The sequence below is a fragment of the Myxocyprinus asiaticus genome, chromosome 42 (genome assembly GCF_019703515.2).
Source record: "Myxocyprinus asiaticus isolate MX2 ecotype Aquarium Trade chromosome 42, UBuf_Myxa_2, whole genome shotgun sequence".
NCBI classification, from domain to species: Eukaryota; Metazoa; Chordata; class Actinopteri; order Cypriniformes; family Catostomidae; genus Myxocyprinus; species Myxocyprinus asiaticus.
In genome coordinates this window covers 14406840-14420766 of record NC_059385.1, presented here as the reverse complement: position 1 = coordinate 14420766, position 13927 = coordinate 14406840, and positions in this window count along the sequence as shown.

Genomic DNA, 13927 nt, shown 5'->3' with positions numbered 1-13927 from the left:
GACCTTCAAAAATCAAGGAACTACAGCGGTTTCTGGGCTTCGCCAACTTATATTGCCGTTTCATCAGGAATTACAGCATCATTGCAGCCCCACTCACGTCATTGCTCAAGGGAAAGCCCAACAAATTGCCTTGGAACAATGCCGCTCAGGCCTTCATCTCCCTCAAGTCAAGCTTCATGACCGCTCCGATACAGAAACATCCTGACCCCAATCTTCCCGTTGTTTAAGTAGATGCTTCAGATTGCGGGATTGGAGCGGTCCTGTCACAACGTCACAGAACACCAGGCAAGCTTTACCCTTGTGCTTTTTTCTCCAGAAAATTTAACTCTGCAGAATGTAACTATGATGTGGGAAATAAGGAATTACTTTCCATGAAAGCAGCCCTCGAAGAATGGCGTCACTGGTTAGAGGGGGCAGTCCACCCTCTCCAGGTTATCACTGATCACAAAAATCTTGAATATATCAAGGCAGCCAAGAGATTGAACCCACGTCAAGCCTGATGGTCATTGTTTTTCTCCAGATTCAATTTTAAGCCACTTACCGCCCTGGCAGCAAGAACAGCAAGGCAGATGCACTTTCACGCAGAAATGATCCACCCTACCTCTAACCTTACCCTGGGTCCATTCTGCCACCATCTGTCATCATAGCACTGATTAGTTGGGACATCATGGAGGAGATACAACGAGCACAACAGCATGAACCGTCACCTCCTAACTGCCCCCCGACCAAGCACTACGTACCCCAAGCTCTACGTCAGAGGACTATCCAATGGGTCCACACTTCCTTGAGCACTGGACATCCTGGCATCCAAAGAACTGTTACCCTTGTGCATAATTCCTTCTGGTGGCCAGCTTTGATTCATTATGTAACTAACTATGTAAAGTCTTGTCAGGTGTGTGCCCAATCCAAGACCCCCAGAGAACTGCCCACGGAGTTGCTTCAACCACTGCCAATACCACAAAGACCATGGTCCCACTTGTCCATTGACTTCGTCACAGACCTGCCAAACTCCTAAGGTAACACTACCATTCTGGTAATAATAGATCGATTTTCTAAATCATGTAGACTTGTCCCTCTCAAGGGTTTACCCACTGCCATGGAAACTGTTAATGCTTTGTTCCACCAAGTCTTTAGGGTCTATGGAATACCAGAGGACATCGTGTCTGACAGAGATCCATAGTTCACGTCCCAAGTTTGGCAGGCTTTCTGCAAACAACTGGATATCAATGTGAGTCTCACCTCTGGTTACCACCCTCAGGCCAACGGACAGGTGGATGTCTAAATAGGCAGATAGGCAGATATATTTGGAGTTATTGTAGCTGTGAACAGGAGAAGTGGAGTGATTTCCTGCCCTGGGCCGAATATACACAGAATTCCCTCACTCATACCTCTACGGGTCTTATCCCCTTCCAAAGCATGCTGGGCTACCAACCCCCAATGTTTCCTTGGTCAGGAGAACCTTCTACGGTGCCAGCGGTGGACGATTGGATTAAGCAAAGGAAGAGGGTGAGGGACAGCGCACATGTCCGGCTACAGCGAGCATATATGGTCAGAGACATCATGGACTCAAGACGACGAGGGAGCCAGATGCAATACTTGATGAGCTGGGAGGGCTACAGACCAGAGGAGAGATCATGGGTAGCCACCAAGGACGTATTGGACCCGTCCCTGATCCAAGAATTTCATCATGCCCATCCTAATCGTCCAGCACCACGACCAAGGGGACATCCCAGCAGAAGAACACAAGGAGTTGTTCGTAGAGGAGGGGGTTCTGTAACATCCGAGGTTGTTAACCCTCCTACCAACCACCAGAGGGAGCCCTCTCCCGAATACTAACTCTGTACCGTTTCTTCTTTGGTGACTTCCTGTTTAAACTATATAAATACCATGCTGTTCTATTTTGACTTTGCGAAGTATTGCCAGTTTATCCTGTCTTACCAAGCGTTTTTCCATTGCCTTTGCTGATTGTTTTCATGTTATGACCATTGCCTGTTTTCCTGGATTTACTGCCTTCTGGATACCCCTTTGTTTTGTTTGCCTTGTTGGACTGTCTTTTTGATTTATTGGATTATACCGCTTGCTTAACGACTACCTCTATTTGCCTGCTGATTTGGATTGTTTGCTTGTGTTCATAATAAACTTCCAGCACAGGGATCCTAACACCATCTCCATGGCCAGTTCATTACACTTTCTGAGTTCCTCATCAGCACTGAATATCTGAAAACATTGAACTTAAACACTTCAAATCTTTAAATCACACAACAGCTTCTGCCTCGGTCATTTGAGATGGTTCCACCAAATACCTACAATTGAAGTTCATGGCAGAGTTCCACACAATCCCTCACTCTCTCTAACAATAATTACATGCAGGAATGAATTTAAAACACCACACCTTAGTTGCTCTTCTGTATAAAGACAATTCTTCGTGCTCGCAAGAGCAACCAACTTAACTGTAATATCACCTTCAAAGTATACACTCCTGAGGCTGGCAGGTGTTCAACCTGTAATATACAGTACATGTCAGATCTCACTTTTGTCTCTCTACACTAGGCTTTATACTATACTATACACTACAGCAATAGTGCATACTAGGTTGCAGATTTGCTTTAGGGGTGAAATGAGAGATTTCAAGTGTATAGCCTGTTCTATACAAACTGTGTTGAGTGGAATCTCTTTTGGGGTGATCTACTGTATAGTGACGGACTTACGGGAATACTGTAATGTCAGAATATGTGTGATTTACGAGGCCACCTTTCTTGTGAAAGAATCAAATTCTTTAATTACTATGCTGATTGAGCAAATATGGTGCCAGTTAACTTAACATAACTTCCATGTTATGTAACCCCATCTCAGGCCAAATAACAATATACTGATAACACACAATGACTGAACACAAATTATTTTTGCCATCATCTATTGATTGTGTCAGATCTATAAACTGAATTATTGTACTTTGATGAATTTTGGGAAGTAATGCACAGTATATGATAATTTAATAAAAAATGATATAATGAGTTATTTGAACAGATTTATGAGATAGTTACATGTATAAATGTACATACAGTAGTATCAAGGGAGGCTTTTGCTCCTACAGTAAGTACTTCAGTTGGTTCTACTCTTGGCCACTTATTAATTTCAATTGGGCCTTAATTGTTAAAAGACTGTATGTACATTCAAAGACTAACAATATCACATAATATTGTCATCTTCATCCACATATTTACAGATTAATTAAACTTTATATGCACATTTTAGTAACCTTTATGGATGATCACCTTAAAGGTGCACTCAGTCATTTTTTACGTATGCCGCCTGGGTCTTACACTGTCACATTGGGGCCTAGATGCAGCATCATTCAAACCAATAGTTTTCAGTTAGCAGTGCCATTGTAGACATTCACTTCACTATTCACATTCAGCCATGTTAAATTTAATCCAAGAGTGAAAGTGTGTAATTACAGGGCAATCACTGAGATTAAATGAGTAGAATTCTGGCTTTTCATGTGATCCAAACATGGCAGCCCCCATTAAGAGACCCTCTCCATGACAGTAAAACAGCTTTTATAAGGTTACTGACATGGAGTCTTTATCTCATATGAGTGGTCATGATTTTATACATATGTTTCAAAATGACAATTAATCGCTTAAGGAGTACAACTTTTTAATGAGGAAAAAAATTACAGGGTTCACCTTTAATAAACATGGTTGAGGAGGTGTACTATATAGTGAATGAGCTGTGCTAGTAAAGGGATCTAGGTTCAAATGCCACAAGGGTTGATCCAAGAACTATCATCATTGTGTGTCCTTAAGCGTTTAACCTTTTATAGGTACTGTCCTTTAGTGTAGTTTAAGTGTACCAAGTTGCTTTGGATAAAAGCAGCATCTTAATGACTAATTCAGGGGTCTTTGATGTTTTTCAGGCCAAGGGCTCCTTGGTGGATTTTATAATAAAATGTGTATAGTACCACATTTACTGTATTTACATATTTTGTTATGATGAATACATTGCAAAGCCATTAAAACGATTATTGATGTACAAAGTCATATACTTGTGCATTACATTTTAATTTAACTTAAAGGAATAGTTCACCCAAAATGAAAATTCTCTCATCATTTACTCACCCTGATGCCATCCCAGATGTGTGTGACTTTCTGTCTTCTGCAGAACACAAATTAAGATTTTTAGAAGGAAATCTCAGCTCTAATGGTCTATACAATGCTAGAGAATAGTGACCTGAACTTTAAAGCTCCATGAAGCATATAAAGCAGCATAAAAGTAATCCATACGACTCCAGTGGTTTAATCCATATCTTCAGAAGTGTTATGATAGGTGTGGGTGAGAAACAGAATATTATTTAAGTCCTTTTTACTATAACTCTCAACTTTTACTTCCACGTTCTTCTTCTTTTGTTTTTTGGCGATTCACATTCTTTGTGCATATCGCCATCTACTGGTCAGGGGTGGTCAAAGAGATTTATAGACCATTTCAAGTATGTAAACAATAACAAAGGAATTACAACGCTTCTGGCCTGGGAGATTATCGGATCCTTTAAACAAGGCTCTGAGTTAACATATATTAAGAACATCAAACATTTACGTGAAGTGACTTATCCAGATGTGTTGTTGATACTGAGCATCTACGCGAGAGAGGTGATGAAACTGTATCATAGCTTAGATGCTCACAATTATTTCCTCAGCGAAGAGATCTGGAATATTGGATCGCTGTAATTATAATCAATGAACCCATTCAATGAAGCTTTCTGCGTGACCTTTTTATTTTTTTGTGCTCGTTTTGGATTAAAGTGTCTGCTAAATGACTAAATGTAATAGTTAATTACTTGCGCAGCTTCATTCAATATTAAGTTCTGTTAGTTCCAGGCATCCAGGGAACATCCAGCCACCGAACAACATGGTCCACATTTTAATAATGACATTTATGACAACCGTGTTAACATGAGTAATGCTAATCGTGTTAAAGTCAATATGAATGAAGCGCCTCCCGCTGTTGTTTTGAATAAATTCAACAAGTAGCAGGAAATGTTCAAGGCACAAAGATGTCACTTCCTTAACTGACGAATACCCCTTGAAATGGTCTAGAGCAAAAAAGGACTTAAATATTTATCATTTTCCTCACCCACACCTATCATATCATTTCTGAAGACATAGATATTACCACTTGAGTCACATAGATTACTTTAATGCTGCCTTTATGTGCTTTTTAGAGCTTTAAAGTTCTGATCACCATTTACTTGCATGATATAAGAGCAGAGCTGAGATATTCTTCAGAAAATCTGCATTTGTGTTCTGCAGAAGAAAGAAAGTCATTCACATCTGGTGTGGCATGAGGGTGAGTAAATGATAAGAGAGTTTTAATACATTTTAATGTGGGAAGGACTTTAGCATGTTAACTTCTTTAGCTTGCTTGCCTTAGTGGGAATTTATAACCTAATTGGTAGCACTTGCAAAACTGTTTTGTTTTTGTTGTCTTGAACTTCCTACTTTGAAGGAAGCTTCTCATATGCTGCATTCAGGGCATAAATGGAAGATAGCTGACATTTTAGCTTTATCATTTGACTTATTTTATTTTTGCTTATAGTGCAACATTTTCTTTTCTCTCAAGCAAGTTTTGAGGATTCCTTTTTCACCAGTGATCTTTGACCAAATTAATGAAATTCAGATAATCTGGTGAATTCTGGAGCAGCTATAGATCAATGCCAGAGGGCCATATGAGTTGTCCTGCTCTTTAACCTCTGAAGATAAGGACAGTAGAATCTTTGCTCAACCCACTTTCAGGCTCTTTAAATATGCTCGTTGATGTCTGCTCTCATTACTAAGTCTGATGTATTGTAAATGTTGATTTTTGCCGCTAATGTTGTTTTAGTGGTACATTAGCACTATCTAGTGGAATAAAATTACAGCTTCTTATTTTTAAAAGTCTACTCCTGTTGCCCCCTGCTGGTTACCTGCAGCACTGCTTCAGCCTAATCTATGCAGTCAGGTGTGTGATTTGATAAACTAATAATTAAGATGTTATTAGTCAAAAAACACTGTGCTAGAATGGCTTGGAATTATAACATTCATGACAACATTTATGATAAAACATTTGAGTGTCACCAAATTATCTGGTTAGAAACAAAAGGTATGACTTAAAACTTTAATAAATAGAGAACAGAAATATATATATATATATATATATATACACAGTACTGTGCAAAAGTTTTAGGCAGTTATGAAAAATATTGCATAGTGAGGATGTCTTCAAAAATAATGCCATAAATCGTTTTCATTTATCAATTAACATCATACAAAAAAAGCTAAATCAATATTTGGTGTGACCATCTTTGCCTTTAAAACAGCTCCAATTCTCCTAGGTACACCTGGACACAGTTTTTCTTGGTTGTTGGCAGATAGGATGTTCCAAGCTTCTTGGAGAATTTGCCACAGTTCCTCTATCTATTTTGGCTGTCTAAATTGCTTCTATCTCTTCTTGTAATCACAGACTAACTCAATATTCAGTGGGGGGCTCTGTGGGGACCATGCCATCTGTTGCAGGGCTCCCTGTTCTTCTATTCTATTCTATTCTATACTATTTGCAAAAGTAATGTTTGGGAGTCTAAAATTTATTTTCCCTATTGACACACTAAAGTTGAAAATATGAATAACCATCTTAAGACAAATGTTTTTGTGAAACATCTTATGTGCCTAAAACTTTTGCACAGTACTCTATATAAAGTATACAAACATTTTAATTCATTTAAAGGGATAGTTCACCCAAAAAATGAAAATTCTCTCATCATTAACTCACCCTCATGCCATCCCAGAGGTGTTCTTTCTTCTGAAGAACACAAACTAAATTTTAGAAGAATATCTCAGCTCTGTAGGTCCTCACAATGCAAGTGAATGGTGACCAGATGTCAGAATATCCAAAATGCACATAAAGACGCTATCAAAGTTATCCATAAGGCACCAGTGCAAATCCATATCTTCTGAATCTGTATGATAGGTGTGGATGAGAAACATCAATATTTTAGTCCTTTTTTACTATAAAACTCCACTTTAACTTTCACATTCTGAAAATTTCTTAATTTCTTAAAAAAATGACTTATATATTGATCTGTTTCTCACCCACACCTATTATATAGCTTCTGAAGACATAGATTTAACCCCTGGAGTCTTATTGATTACCTTCAGGCTCCCTTTATGTGCTTTTTGGACCTTCAGAGTTTTGGTCACCATTCACTTGCATTGTATGGATCTACAGAGCTGAAATATCCTTCTAAAAAGCTTTGTTTGTGTTCTGCAGAAGAAAAAGAGTCTTACACATCTGGAATGGCATGAGAAAGAGTAAATGATAAGAGAATTTCAATTTTTGGGTGAACTATCCCTTTAAGAAGCATCAGTGTAAAAGGATTTGAACAGAGCTGAAGTAAGTCTATGCTTGATTTTGATTGGCTGTCCGGGGATTTCTAGGTTAGTGCTGTAGGTGGATTGGTGGCCACACTGTTGAGAGAGAGGGAGAGAGGCATATTAGCACTACTCCAGTGAAGAAGGGCTGCATTTTGTAGCTTGCCTCGTTAAAGTTCTAGAACTCTTTTCAAACACAGTTCTAGAATTCAAAGTAAGCTCATTCTTATGTAATATTCTAGAACTCCAGTTTGTACATTCTTACATAGAGTGGAAGGGGAGGTTGGGTTTGGATACACAGAGCTGCTGTTTCCTGACTCTGGTGGAAAATACCGCTGGAGGATTCCCCCTCCCTCTCCAGCCTCTGAACTAGGGGACTCAGAGGGGCCTCCTGCCAGACGGCCCTCTCATTTAGGTTAATCTCTTTGGATGGGTCAGGAAGTGGATGGAAGGACACACTGGGGATGGCAGGTCTTATTAGCATGAAAAGGGATTACATGTTAATTGTCCCTGCTGTGAAGGCCAGCTAATTTAGCATTTGGGAGGGGGAGATCTGGTCCTCCAGTGTGTGACTGGTTCATATGATGCCATAGTTCTAGTTAACGACTGTAGTTGGTCGTGTGCAGAAAAACACCATTGCGTACAGCAGGGGGCAGCTGGCATTTATAGCAGGGGAGAAGAGAGGAGAGCTGGTGGGCAGATAGAGGGAGATATTTTTGAAATGGAGATTCAGTGTGTGTGTGTGTGTGTGTGTGTGTGTGTGTGTGTGTGTGTGTGTGTGTGTGTGTAATGCTCCCCTGGCGGTCTCATTTATCTCCCACTGACGAGCTTCAGAGGCACTGATGTAGACATGCTCTCTCACTCTTCATTCATTCATTCATTCTCACACACTACAGTAGTGGGCAGATCTGTCAGTTACACAGTAAGATCATGGTCATATTTATAAGCACTGCTTTCCCCTTCTACCAGTAAATCTGTTTATTGACAAATTGATTTGTTACATCATCCTTTTGATGTTGTTTAGAAGCAATACCAAAGCTTTGCAATGCTGCTTATAAAATATTTCAGAAATACATAAGAACAACCTGGATTAGTGTTCACATAACGTTTGAGAAGGAAACTTGTTACACAGCTGGACAACTATTGCATTTTTCGAAATGAATGAATGAGTGAATCGAAATGATCCTGGTAAATTTATATACAGTGGCGGCCAAAAGTTTAGAATAATGTACAGATTTTGCTGTTTCGGAAGGAAATTGGTACTTTAATTCACCAAAGTGGCATTCAGCTGATCACAAAGTACAGGTGCATCTCAATAAATTAGAATGTCATGGAAAAGTTCATTTATTTCAGTAATTCAACTCAAATTGTGAAACTTGTGAATTAAATAAATTCAGTGCACACAGACTGAAGTAGTTTAAGTCTTTGGTTCTTTTAATTGTGATGATTTTGGCTCACATTTAACAAAAACCCACCAATTCACTATCTCAAAAAATTAGAATATTTTGACATGCCAATCAGCTAATCAACTCAAAACACCTGCAAAGGTTTCCTGAGCCTTCAAAATGGTCTCTCAGTTTGGTTCACTACACAATCATGGGGAAGACTGCTGATCTGACAGTTGTCCAGAAGACAATCATTGACACCCTTCACAAGGAGGGTAAGTCACAAACTTTCATTGCCAAAGAAGCTGGCTGTTCACAGAGTGCTGTATCCAAGCATGTTAACAGAAAGTTGAGTGGAAGGAAAAAGTGTGGAAGAAAAAGATGCACAACCAACCGAGAGAACCGCAGCCTTATGATTGTCAAGCAAAATCGATTCAAGAATTTGGGTGAACTTCACAAGGAATGGACTGAGGCTGGGGTCAAGGCATCAAGAGCCACCGCACAAAGACATGTCAAGGAATTTGGCTACAGTTGTCGTATTCCTCTTGTTAAGCCACTCCTGAACTACAGACAACGTCAGAGGCGTCTTACCTGGGCTAAGGAGAAGAAGAACTGGACTGTTGCCCAGTGGTCCAAAGTCCTCTTTTCAGATGAGAGCAAGTTTTGTATTTCTTTTGGAAACCAAGGTCCTAGAGTCTGGAGGAAGGGTGGAGAAGCTCATAGCCCAAGTTGCTTGAAGTCCAGTGTTAAGTTTCCACAGTCTGTGATGATTTGGGGTGCAATATCATCTGCTGGTGTTGGTCCATTGTGTTTTTTTGAAAAGCAAAGTCACTGCACCCGTTTACCAAGAAATTTTGGAGCACTTCATGCTTCCTTCTGCTGACCAACTTTTTAAAGATGCTGATTTCATTTTCCAGCAGGATTTGGCACCTGCCCACACTGCCAAAAGCACCAAAAGTTGGTTAAATGACCATGGTGTTGGTGTGCTTGACTGGCCAGCAAACTCACCAGACCTGAACCCCATAGAGAATCTATGGGGTATTGTCAAGAGGAAAATGAGAAACAAGAGACCAAAAAATGCAGATGAGCTGAAGGCCACTGTCAAAGAAACCTGGGCTTCCATACCACCACAGCAGTGCCACAAACTGATCACCTCCATGCCACGCCGAATTGAGGCAGTAATTAAAGCAAAAGGAGCCCCTACCAAGTATTGCGCACATATACAGTAAATGAACATACTTTCCAGAAGGCCAACAATTCACTAAAAATGTTTTTTTTATTGGTCTTATGCTGTATTCTAATTTGTTGAGATAGTGAATTGGTGGGTTTTTGTTAAATGTGAGCCAAAATCATCACAATTAAAAGAACCAAAGACTTAAACTACTTCAGTCTGTGAGCATTGAATTTATTTAATACACGAGTTTAACAATTTGAGTTGAATTACTGAAATTAACTTTTCCACAACATTCTAATTTATTGAGATGCACCTGTATAGTCAGGACATTACTGGTGTAAAAAACGGCACCATCACTATTTGAAAAAAGTCATTTTTGATCAAATCTAGACAGGCCCCATTTCCAGCAGCCATCACTCCAACACCTTATCCTTGAGTAATCATGCTAAATTGCTAATTTGGTACTAGAAAATCACTTGCCATTATACCAAACACAGCTGAAAGCTATTTGGTTTGTTAAATGAAGCTTAACATTGTCTTTGTGTTTGTTTTTGAGTTGCCACAGTCTGCAATAGACTGGCATGTCTTAAGGTCAATATTAGGTCAAAAATGGCAAAAAAGAAACGGCTTTCTCTAGAAACTCATCAGTCAATCATTGTTTTAAGGAATGAAGGCTATACAATGCTTGAAATTGCCAAGAAACTGAAGATTTCATACAAAGGTGTACACTACAGTCTTCAAAGACAAAGGACAACTGGCTCTAACAAGGACAGAAAGAGATGTGGAAGGCCAGATGTACAACTAAACAAGAGGATAAGTACATCAGACTCTCGTGTTTGAGAAATAGATGCCTCACATGTCCTCAGCTGACAGCTTCATTGAATTCTACCCGCTCAACACCAGTTTCATGTACAACAGTAAAGAGAAGACTCAGGGGTGCAGGCCTTATGGAAAGAATTGCAAAGAAAAATACACTTTTGAAACAGAAAAACAAAAAGAAAAGGTTAGAGTGGGCAAAGAAACAGACATTGGACAACAGATAATTGGAAAAGAGTGTAATGGATCTTAACCCTATTGAGCTTTTGTGGGATCAGCTAGACTGTAAGGTGTGTGAGAAGTGCCCAACAAGACAGCCGCATCTATGGCAAGTGCTACAGGAAGCATGGGGTGAAATGTCACCTGAGTATCTGGATAAACTGACAGCTAGAATGTCAAGGATCTGCAAAGCTGTCATTGCTGCACATGGAGGATGTTTTGATGAGAACTCTGAAGTAGTTTAAGAAGTTCTGAACAAATAAATATGCATTATTCAAATATGATTTTTATAGTTTTTTATTTTAAATTAAAAACATTAATGTAACTGAATCATTGTATTAATTTTTCATTTAAAAATTAAAAATTGAAACAAGTAAAAATATAAAATTACATATATTTTTATTTGTATTATTTAGAATTATATTTATTCAAATTATTGTTTCTTTAAATATATATTATTTATAAAAAATATATTATATCATATTTTTAATAGAATACAAATTAAAGTAATAGAATCATTATATTATTTTTTTATTAAAAAGGGATAATTAAATTTCTTTTTCATTATGGGCCTATTTATTGAAACGTTTCATTACTTGAAATTATCTTTAGGGGTGTAAATTTAAAGCCAATACAAATATAAAAATCACATATTTTTATATTATTAATATAAATGCATTATTTCTATAAATGTTTTATTCATATATTTGAATATTTATATAATTATATATTTTTTATATAATACATATTAATGTAATAGAATCATTATATACATAAAAAAAAGAAACCATTAAATGTATTTTTCATTATAGACCTATTTATTGAAATAGAGTCCAGTAGACTACTTGTGTACCGAAAAGTCCTTTTAGCAAGGTACTTTGCAGTAAAGGTTAATGTCCAGTAGGTGGAAGTATACATTATCTTTTTAAACAACTCTTGCCCAATCCAGCTGCTTGATGTGTCATTAAAGATTACATAGATTTTATGCAAAAATCAGAATGTTAATAATACAGTTAATTTTGAATACACTCAAAGGAGACAAAAAAGATAAAAGACATGTTTATAAAAGTTTCACATTACATCAGTACTGACCCGACCCAGATTTCATCTGTAAAAAATTAAAATAAATAAATAAATAAATAAATAAAATAGCATTGCTTGTGACAGAATCTCAGAATCCACAGAAAATTGTGCTATATCAGTAACCCATCCGGATGCATGTAGGTCCTGATGGCATCAAGGAGAGGAGCTCAGGCCTGTGACATTTAGATCAGAGGGTGTGACACAGCTCTCTCTCTCTCTCTCTCTCTCTCTCTCTCTCTCTCTCTCTCTCTCTCTCTGGTTTCCTATAGAGACTGATTGTCTGGCAGACATTATGCGGCAGAGAGAGCCTCGGGCCTGATGGAAATGGGAAGATAATGTGTTTAGCATCAGATCAGCAGAGGAAGCACTGCATCAGAGCGATTTGATCAGGCCTTTGCCAAACAATCCCATTGATCAGAGTCATTATCTTTACTCAGATTTATGTTACAGTTTTTCTGAATTGCTAAAACACAATTCTTGAAAACTTCACTCATTTTCTCACAACTTTATACACAAAACCAAATCTTCAAACTTCATTCATAAAACCCTCTTCTGGCAAAATCAAACAATTTCCTCAAAACCATTTAATCTGTGCTCAAAATCAAACAATGCTTTCAGATCATAAACACAGCAAGTCGATATATAAACACTACAGAGCATTCATTAGACACTACATCAGAAAATGGAGAACACAGCATCCGGGCATGTAGTTACAGAATGATTTTTTTATTATTGTATATAGTAGGCGCATTTTGCAATTAATAAAAAATAAAATAAATGAATATACTGTATACTGTAAGTACTGCAAGTAATACAATATTGAATGTCTGTATATTCAGCACTTGCATACTGTAAAAATACAGTAGTCCAGCTGCAAAACCCCAAAGAACAAAGAACACTCTAAATGAAAAACACATTATAGTGCACTCACTCAAAAATGTTGTGCAACTACAAAATCAAAGTCAATGAGAGATTCATTCTGCCTCAGCATCATGTTTCACATCATTAGAAACAAGTGTGAACAATCTTGAGTCGTTGTGTGTAAACGATGACAACTGTGTTGCAGTTAAGTTTAACGTTTGCTGCCCGTGTTAACCGTTTTGCAAAGTAAGTGCATCACAGTGCGAAATGTGTTTTAGTGAGTGAGAATGTGTTTCGAGTTTTGAAAAAAACAGTGATTGATTCGACAAATGGGTTTAGGCCACTGAGCATTTGGTTCAGAGAATGGGGTTTAGTGTTTTAGCAATTCAGAAAAACTGTTACCAACAAGAAGCCATTTCGCTGGGTCAACACAATATGAAGGGCACTCAGCACCATATCATATCCCATTTCCAGTGATGAATAGCAAGATAATAAATGAATGCAATGAGGAAGGTGACAACTGTGTTGCCACAGTGTGTGTGTGTGTGTGTGTTCATTGATTAAAAGATCCTACTTTATTTGAAGGGACCTCAGTGCTTACACAGGGATAATTCGATCCTGTACTCCTGTGCTAGCGCAATACTTGTGTTTACGTGTGCATTCAGGCATGCATCCTGTGAGGATGAAGTGCAGACATGCACAATACTAATCCTTTTTGGCACTTTATTCAATTAACACTTTTTAAAAGTATCTCAAAGCACAATAGTTTACTAGCGCTTTCCTCAGGCAATTTAAAAGGATAGTTCACCCCAAAATGAAAATTCTTTCATCATTTTAATCAGTTGTTCCAAACCTGTACGACTTTATTTCTTCCAAGGAACACAAAAGGAGATGTACGGCAGAATGACAATCTCAGTCAACATTCACTTTAATTGTATGGCAAAAAGATGCAATGAGAGAATGGTGACAGAGGCTAACATTTTGCA